At 42.2% G+C, this 9935-nt stretch overlaps 1 protein-coding gene across 5 annotated transcripts in view; it reads left to right on the top strand.

Moving 5' to 3' along the window:
* The first annotated feature begins 2174 nt into the window (after window positions 1-2174).
* atp2b3b (ATPase plasma membrane Ca2+ transporting 3b) overlaps window positions 2175-9935 on the top strand; it is a 66678-nt gene continuing 58917 nt past the window's right edge. For all 5 annotated transcript variants that reach the window (XM_066670172.1, XM_066670171.1, XM_066670176.1 and 2 more), the window contains exon 1: window positions 2175-2482. The gene's annotated coding sequence lies outside the window, so the exon portion shown is untranslated. The remainder of the gene's footprint in view (window positions 2483-9935) is intronic.

Genomic DNA, 9935 nt, shown 5'->3' with positions numbered 1-9935 from the left:
AGCAACAACATAATGCTTCCTCCTACTCCCATCTTATATGACTGGTGGTATATCCATGTTTGTAAAAAGAAATGTGTTTTATGTTCCTTTGGTGGAGTGAAGGTCTGAATGAACATGTGTTTCAACAGAAGAGCTTCAACTGGACTTTAAACTAAAGCTGACAGCCAGACAGAGCAATTATTCTAAAATGTACTTTGTATTCAGACCTCTTTAAAACATGTTGCATTTCTAAGTGACTAATTAGTTCACTGAGACTAATCCAGCTGAAGACAACTGTGTTCCATTTCACTGAAAGGTCAAGCCTCTTTCATATAGTCCTTGTAAAATCATTACCTTTGTCTCATCTTTACAAAAAGAGAGAAAAGAAGCCCAGAATTTCTAATATAGGCATTGCACTGACTACAGAATATAAGCAGATTTCTGAGGTCTATTAAAGGGAACGTCTACGATTGTGGTTAACTGCAGTTCTCTCTGTTTTGTTTATATTCAGAAGCTCACGCCTTTTAAGGTTGAACTGTATTTGAGGAAAACCAAAGACTTCGTACATGGCTGGAGTTTAACTTGTCTAAGTTTTAATTCACTGTTTAAATTTCCACAGAAACTTGTTTGTAACTCGAGTTGTTTAAGTTTGTAGCACTTTTGGTCTTTGTTTATATATTTGTGCAGTTAGCCATCTCCTGAACTGGAGACATTTAACTACTTAAGTATAGAAACAGCAAAAAATAAGTCAATGTTACCCACCTATAGTGCAAGTTCCACATCTTGATTCATGCATTTCAGCATTTGGAGGTCATAATCTGTTGTCTAAAAACTCCAGATGCCTTCAGAGAGAGAGAGAGAAACCCTAGCATAACAGACAGAGGCACAGGTTTGTTTGTTTTGTTTTTTTCTTTTTCTAATAGCCATTTACGAACTTGGAAGTTTTTATAGGCATTACACTGATTTCAAGCACAAACAGAACTTAGAGCTAGCGAATGGTGAGGAAACATCCTCAGAATGTTACAAAATGTTTTTTCTTATTAAAATTGTGAATGTAGCCTTTAAGTGAATAGCTGTTGTGTTTATCTCTGTTTAACAATGTCACGGTGTCAGACCTGGCATTAGGGTGTCATTTAGCCAAACGTCCCACTAAACCCAATCCTTTCTGTACATGCTTCTACAGGCAGTTAACTTCACAGAGAAACTAAACATATGCTGTCTGTGTCTGCAACACATATCCAATGAATTGGGTTGGAATAAGGAAAGGTTGGATTTTTAGGTGATTTTAGGTTGCTGTTGATTCTGTCTACAGTTGTAAGATCTGCATCTTGTCCATAAGGTTCAGATGCCCCATACTCAATATTTAGTTCTGGTGCCAAGCCTGCATTTTGTCAATGTGCAAAGCATTGCTCTTATGAAGCACTTAAAGATATTTGACCACTAATGGCACCTCAGAAGAATTTACTGCCTGTGGAACATGATGTGCTTTGCATCTTAAAAAATAAACAAGCTCTTCTCCAGCTTCTCTTCTGCACTCTACCTGTCAACCTGGTTTTGTTTGTTTGTTTTTTGTGTTTTTGTTTGTTTTTCCTCTCAGTAATGCCATCCAGCCAGTGATTTTTCGACACCTGAGTCACGTTGGTAGCCAGTGGTCAAGCCCTTCAGCTGAATCAGGAGAAAGATGAATCTGTGGACTGTATGTATGAGGAGCTGGGGGACACTGCAGCGAAGTAAATAAAATGCTTCCAATCCATTCTCCTTCCTTAAAGTGGCTGGGGTGTGGGGGGTTTGACGTGATATGGGAGGAAGAGGCTGAATGGGCGGAGCTTCGAATAAGCAGAGGCGGGGCTACTTAGAGGGAGCGAAAGGGTACGCATGAAAGAGAGAGAGCGAGAGCGAGCTAGCGCGCGTGCTGGTACCCCCCGTTCCCCCTCCCCTCTCTCTTTCTCGTGCTCTCTCGCGCGCATGCTGCGTCTGAGTGAGGGGGGCTCTCTCATCACATTGCATCGAAAAGCCCAACTTTGATTTCCACCTCCACGAATATTACGATTTATTTCTCCACCCCTTTTTTTGCCTCGTTCTTTTTCTTTTTTTTTCCCTCTTTCCTCGTCCTCCCTCCTCCTCCTCTTATTCTTACTCCTCCCCCTCCCCTCCTGCTTCATCCACCACACTCATCCTCATCCTCACGCGATGCCTTCATCCTTTCCCCGGATCTCCCCGCGCTGAGGAGCCCGAGCCCCAGCAGCAGGCTGCAGCCTCCGCGGCGCTGCTGAAGGACTCCCGCCGCCTCGCCTCGCACTCAGCGCCGCAACACCGCAGCGCCGCAGCCCCCCGCGGAATAAGGAGCACATGGCGACGGAGAGCAGGTGATCGACTCCCGTTTTCTTTTCGTTTCTTCAGAGGCACAATCCAGGAATCGTCCCCCTTTATTACCCTCTCCCTCCCCATCTTCTGCTCCTCCACCTCCAGCAACGCTGCGTCGATGTCCTTGGAGCATGGCCTGGTGAGTCTGCCATTGAGATGCACAGCATTAATACACTCGGAACGTGCCGCATTCATTACCTATTTATGTGATCATAAGCCAGCTATTTATCTATTTATAATCCCCGTTGTCCCTGACAGGAGCTTTCCAGCCATAGTCGGTGTGCTACAGACTAAAATTCGTCCTGGAATTATGCTACAGATAGCTGCCAAAAGTACTGCATTGAAAAGCATATTGCTCACTGTCAAAACGTGATGCATCACGCATAATCAGGCACTGGGCTATCTGTGTGCTTCCTTTTTTCAAGCCCGGGACGAACTGTCTGACCGTTCTTATCGTATTCCGATAGCACTGACCAGTAGTCACCCTCATTAACATTACAGCGAATTGGCTTGATTAAAAATCGACAGTGAGCATCCTCTCCCGCACGACCAATAACATCGATAACATATCAATAACACATCACTCCGATGCGCTGATGCTTTCCACTGCTGCTTTTTGTTGGAGCACTCACTCAAAGCTCAGGTTGCGGTGTCGTTAAATGTCATGTGTTCTGATCCTGTGCGCGTTCGGATTTTTCACAAGCACTCGCTCTGACCACTGCAGTGTCCCTCTCTCTGAGTGAATGACTGGCTGTGATGCTCGTGTTTCTAAAGCATGACTGCGCGTTAACAGCCCCATGTGTTTGTGGCGCTGGACGGCCCTTTTTTCTGCAGAGCAGCAGTCCGGTAACCTTGCAGATAGTAAGGGGGGGGGGGGGTACGTGTGTGTTTGTGTGTGTGTGTGTGTGTGTGTGCGCGCGTGGTGGTTGCGGGGAGGGGGGGCGGCATATGCATCCCCACCGCCATCACTCTCATCCACCGGCTTTTTTCCCCCCCTTTTTTTCCCAAGCATCTCACGACCAGCCCTGCGCCACTGACCGCTCTGCTCGCGCTGTGTACCTGTTTTTTTGTTGGTTTTTTTGTGCCGGGAGATCGCCCTCTGAAGGTGACCAGCAAAGGTCGTTATGGGGTTTTAAAAATTATTTATTTATTATATAAAATAAATAAATAACGAGTGACGACAGAGGGCTGCGTAAAAACTGCACTGTCCGGAGCTGCTCTGATTTCATGTACGAGGAAGGTTTTGGTTGCTTTTTAGCCCCCTCCATCACTGCAAGGTGGTCTGTGTGTGTATGCAGTGGGTGTGGGACAGAGGACGGTGGGGTGGGGGTGGAGGAGGGGGGTGTTGTGGTTGAGCCAGTGCTCAGGCTCATGACCGTGTATTGAGTCCATAAGTCAATGCTGTGCTCTGATTGGTCATTTGACTGGTCTCGTCAAAGCAGGACCCCTGCTGCTATTGGTATACTTTGTTTCAGAGCTTTTGGAGTGGGGTTAGTGGATGTTGATGAGGGTCCACACACATGTTCAAGCATTCATTTACTCTTTGACGAAATATATTCAGCAACACATGATGCATTTCGCTTTTTAGGTACACGCAGCTCAGAGCTTATGAAGCGTCGCTCACTTGGGGTTTTTGGCAAATAACAAATGTGTGCTGGATGTTGTGCATACAACTGATGTGTTTCGGAAAGTTTCAGTAGACGTTGCGTGATGGCTTACTGTGTTAGCAGTATCTTGTGTTCCTGACTGCATAGGTATGATTTTGTGTCCTGGGTTATATTTGCAGTAGGTCTGGGCAATAAGGTAAAACTATCATAAATAATCCCAATATTTCATAGTAGCTATATTTTTAGGCTCTTTAATTGGAAACCAAGACAGTGAACTTGTAACTGTGCCATCAAAGAAATATGCCAATAGTGCAGTACATTATAGTCTGTTATACATGTTTCTTAAAGGGCGTCACGGTGGCGTAGCAGGTAGTGTCGCAGTCACACAGCTCCAGGGACCTGGAGGTTGTGGGTTCAAGTTCTGCTCCGGGTAACTGTCTGTGAGGAGTTTGGTGTGTTCTCCCTGTGTCTGCATGGGTTTCCTCCCACAGTCCAAAAACACATGTTGGTAGGTGGACTGGTGCCTCCTCTATGGTGTGTTCCTGCGACCCTGAACTGGAGAAGCGGTTAGAGATAATGAATGAATTAATGAATGTTCCTTAAGTACCTATCATAAGAGTGTTTATAGAGTATGGTGAAAAATCTAATTAAATGATAAAATAGCATCAGATTGCCCAGCTCTTTTTGCCCCACTCACACAAGTCGTTTATGAGAACAGCATCAGCATTTTAGCACTCTGTAACATTATGTGTTCCCAAACTCCACACAAAAGTGCTTAGAGAAAGTGTGGGTGTCCCAGTTCTCTGTCCAGTTTGCCCTATTTAGTACTGAATTCTGTACCAGCTGTAACAGATTGTCTATAGAGATCCTGGCTACGGCATTTTTCATTTTGGTCACTAAAAATACAGAGCCCTTGGCTTGAGGGTCCATTTGTCCATTTGCCTTGAAGATTATATTTGCATTCTTTTACCCTTTAGTGAACCTGTTTGGCTGGATACAGAACTAATTGCATTAACTCAGATTTTGTCTGAAGTTAGTAACCGTAACCACTAATATAGCCATAGCCAACGGAACCGTGTTGTGCCCCCCCCCCCCCCTTTATCCACCCTGTGCCATAGATGTGGATTTATTGGCTGACATTTGCCAATATCACTTTGGCAAGAACCTATCACTGCAGTAGCTAAACAGCACCTAATGCGATGGTCTGAATTAAATGACGTCAGAGCAGATCTGATTGGTGGGGGTTGGGTATCCTAGTTACTACAACACTAATGTACTTAATAATGTAAAATCTTTAATAAATATTTATTGTTCAAAGCAACATGTGACTGTTTTTTTTTCCTTTGATGAAGAAGTATATTATTTAATTGTAAATGCAATGTATGCAAGATATAATTAATTGGTTAATGACCATGTACATTTTTATATCTTATTATATTTTTGCATGTCAGCTGTATGTAATCAGGGTCTGCCGACTAAAGATTCTGTCATAATGTATCTTACACACTGGATAATCATGTAGGATTCATGAATTGATGTTAATATGGATTTATAAGAATGGCAATCTATTGTAATAATAGTACAATAAATGATCATTATTGTCAGCATTGTTAAAAACATCAGTACTGTAAAATTACCTCCAAAGGCATAACTGAACTACTGGTGTCAATTACAGTTTGTCTACAATACTGTAGATATACGCTACATCGACATTTTAGGACAATTACACATTACACCTACAAGAGGATTTAGCACTGGACTTGCATTTATGTGCAAGGGGGAGAATGCTTCTGTGTTTTTTGATCCTTGTGATGTTTTAACTTGTGGAAGAGGGGTATAATGCACCTGGCAGGATGCACATGGTTTAGCAGACCACGGGTTACTCAGCCACCCATTAAAATATCTTAGGGATTTCAGACATGAAGCTTCTGATTGGCCAAACAATCAGTTATGAGTGTTTTTTTTGTTTTGTTTTGCTTTGGGTTTTTTTGGTAAAGTATTATGTCCAATGCCTTTTTGGCCCTCGATAGAGTGGAGAAATTCATGCAAATAAGCAAAGATCTCAGGGGGAAAAAAATGTAGACATCCACAAGTTTGATTCCTCCTTAGGAGCAGGCCCAACCATTTAAAAACGACATCATAAATAATTTTAGAAAGAATTATATGCAAATATAGCTACTCTGAATGATCTCTACATTGTTCAGGAAGTAGGTGCAAATTAAATTTCCGATGAATGTACATCTGAAAGGTTCAAATGAAGCAAAAACATCAATAAAGGGACTGGTGAAGGAGCTGGAGACATCAGGTACCAAAGTGTCTGTGTCCAGCTTTGAGAGAGTGCCATATCACCAGAGCCTAGAAGGCCGCTCTACAAGTAACAAGCATCTACTCCAGGACCAGCATAAAAAAGCTAGGCAGAAGTTTGCTCTTGATCAAACTAGACCTAGCCTAGACAGTTTTCTGGTCAGATGAAACAAAATGAAACAACAAAAAGGGAAAATGGGGGCTTTTTTTTTTTTTTTACAAATGCCATAATCCCAGCTGTGAAGTATGGAGTGACAGCATCATGTTGTGGGGCTGTTTTGCTAGAAAAGAGACTGTGCACTTCAGAAGGTAAATGGGGACATAAAGAAGAAGGATAATTTAGAGATAATGAAGCAACCCCTTACGGTATCGGTCAGGAAGCTGTAACTTGGTCATACATGTCTTTTTTTCCAGCAAGTCAATGGTTTCTCACATTTTAGGGCATTTTCACACCTGTAGTTGTTCTGATCCGAAGCTTGTAATCTTGGAGCGTTTTTCCCCTTGGTTTGGTTTGTTTTCACACACTGAAAAATCCAAGTGCACCAAAATCATTGCAAAACACGTGAGAATGTTCTCACCGCTGATTGGTCAGACCTGAATGAGGCCGGGAGCAAGAATGTAAACACAGGAAGAAGGTCCTGTGTTCTGGACTAGTGCGTTTCTGATTCATTACTCCGCTTGGCGGCTTAACTTTAGCCAGTTTTCTGTTTACCTGCCTACTGTGTCCGGTATGCAAAGCACACCTGGCTACAAATGAAATTTAGCCACCGACCTTATTGTTGGGTCGGACTAAGGTCAGATCACGTTCTCGCCAGAAATTAACCACACCAGAGTTAGTTTGCGACCGGACCGAAACCACCTCCTTTCAAGGGTGTCGGTGTGATTGTTTTGGGCCGCATCTGAGTACGATTACGATTCATTCACACCTGCTCAACCGAACCGCACCAAGGGTGAAAACAAACCAGAGTTTGATTTAACAGGAGTGCCCTGTGCTGAACCCCATAAAACATTTGTGGGTTGAACTAAAGTAAAAAGTCTTGTTTGCTCAAATAGGTATTATTTTCACATTAGTTTATGTGGGAAAATAAATACATAAGACACTGTATTTGTGATGATATGAAATGTGTGGAGTTTGGGGGAAAAAAAAAAGATTGAAAGTCTTTTAGGCCTGTATGTAAATATTTGGCCTCAACTTGTACATGAGAAATATCAGATTTCATCCTCAGCTTTGAAGAAGACTGGAATATTTATCTTTTATGGGTTAAATGTGCTGTAGAATGAGGAAAAAAGGAAGATATTTAGGAACAATAATCCAGTATTGCATAAACATTCGGCTCTGCTGGAGAACAGTGAATCACAGTGGATTGCCATAACTGCAATGTCATCAAATTTTGTTTTGGTTGGAATTATTAGTCTAATCAATAGAGTTAAATCTAGTAAAACATTATCCATCTATTTTTCAATCAGGTTTTGTTAAAGAATCATCCATCAGGGACTAACATTTATTTTTAAATCTGTTTAAAGACCCCTCTCTCTGTATAACAGAATAATGGCACCGTTAAAAGTTGATTGTGCTGAGCGGCTTGCTCCAAATTGTGTGTCTGCAGGGTGTGGCTCACTCTCATTTATATTAAATCAGATGGAAAGAGCAGTATCCTTATGTGCTACTTCACTGTCTGTAATACTTATTCATGAACTGAGCAAAGAGACAGATAGCTAGGCAGCATCATGCAGATGTTTGGCCCTTTTGTCTGCAGGCCTGGCTAAGGCGATTTCTTTGACTTTTTTTTTGAGATGAGGCGCTTATGTTACTCCCTATAGACTCCTGCGCCAATGCAGTCCGCCGCTGTGCTTGAGCGGTTGCTGTAAAGGGATGCGGGCCACTGCAGTTAGAGTGGCAGGGAGTAAGAAGGAAGTGGAGAGTAGAGCAGTAAGTAGAGAATAATTGGAGAAACAAAGAGAGAGGGATGAGGAGAGGAGAGGAGTGGGGCTAATAAAATGTCCAGTGGGAGAAAGTGAGGAGAGTGAGGGAGAGCCTAGATGGAGTACACTTACCAGGCAAATGTCTCTCTCTTATGGCAGTGAGAGTAGTGTAGAGCAGTGAGGGACAAAAATGTGTTATTCTAGCCTGGCTGAGACAGATTATACACACTAATCAGGTGGCTTTTTATAAGACTGTAGTTCCATGATAAATATGGGATAGATACAGTGTAGTAGTGGTAGCTTTCATAATACAAAGACATGCAGTGTCATTGAGGCCAAGGCCAATAGTGCCCCTTGTGGGAAACTTTGATGAACATGAATGAGTGAGTTAATGAGTTATGGGTACATTTGAACGTCAGAAGTACAGTAATTTATATTGTACTGTTACAAATATGATTCTGATATTATTGAGATCCCTGCTCCTTAACCTCTTTAAACATTATGGGCTGGTTTTGCAAGCTTACATTAAGCATAATGAAACATTAAAATGATGTTGAATGGTCACCACATATAATACAAAATATGACATTATTGTTTACATATATTGCCCCAATTTGTATTCCTCTTATATGCAGATGTAGCCAGGTTTCATAGTAGTTATGCTATAACAAAGATTGATTGTTCATTAGAGGTTCTGTGTTATTTATATTTACATAGATATGTAAAGAGGGTGGCACAGAGGCACTGCCATTTTGTTCCTGGGTCTCTGGGTTTGATTCTTCTGGGTTTGAAAGCCTCGGGTCACTGTCTTAGAGGTTGTCCCAGTGTGTGTGGGTCCTCCGGGAGCTTCAAGTTCCTTGCACAGTGTAAAAACACACGTTGAAGGTGGATCAGCTGTAGATGTCAAGGGTGTGAGTGTATTGTGCCCAGAAATGGACTGACACACTGTCCAGGGTGTATTTCTGCTTTGCATTCCATGATTTTGGGTAGGATTCTAATCCACGTGGCCTTAATCAAGATGAAGTGGTTGAGAAAAAGAATGAATGAATGAATGAAAGCAGTACAAATGTAATTACAATCTGCAATGCAACATTTTTATCTGTTATGCCAAATGACCTGAAATGACAAATTAAAAGTAAAATACAATCAAATACCGTTTGCACAATGTAAATATATTTAGCTGATGTTGAGAACATGTATCACATTACTGTGCCTGTGATAGAAATGTAAAAGGGTTAAGAATCCGGAAAAATCAAGAACAGACATTCAACATAAGCACCAAAAAACATTTATTCATTCATTCATTATCTGTAACTGCTTATCTAGTTCAGTCACGGTGGGTCTGGAGCCTACACAGAATCGCTAGGCACAAGGCAAATTATAAAAAGAATATTTATCATAAGTGAATATTCTCAGATGTTGCAAGGGATTGCAGCTGGAGGTTGTCAGAAACCTGTTGTCTGTGGTCTTGGGTTTGGATGTGGGGTCCTGTGGGAGCATGTCTGCTCCTATCCTGCTCAGTCAAAATCCTCTGAATTGCTGTCCTACTGCATGACAGCACCTTCATTACAGCCATGTGTAAGGCTGCTGCCTTCTGTAAGTCTCCCTCTCTGTCAGGGTTGGACCCTTGGCTCTCCACGCTTGATCTGAACCCTGTCTTCTACAGCCTCGCCCAGCATGGGAAATTGAGTTTATTTTCTGCTTTATCAAAACTACAAACTGACAATTAGATGAAGGATCCAGCTATCGTGCATTTTG

The sequence above is a fragment of the Hoplias malabaricus genome, chromosome 5 (assembly GCF_029633855.1).
Source record: "Hoplias malabaricus isolate fHopMal1 chromosome 5, fHopMal1.hap1, whole genome shotgun sequence".
In the NCBI taxonomy this organism is placed as follows: domain Eukaryota; kingdom Metazoa; phylum Chordata; class Actinopteri; order Characiformes; family Erythrinidae; genus Hoplias; species Hoplias malabaricus.
Note: the sequence above shows the minus strand (reverse complement) of the source record. Positions and strands in the feature narration are given on the sequence as shown.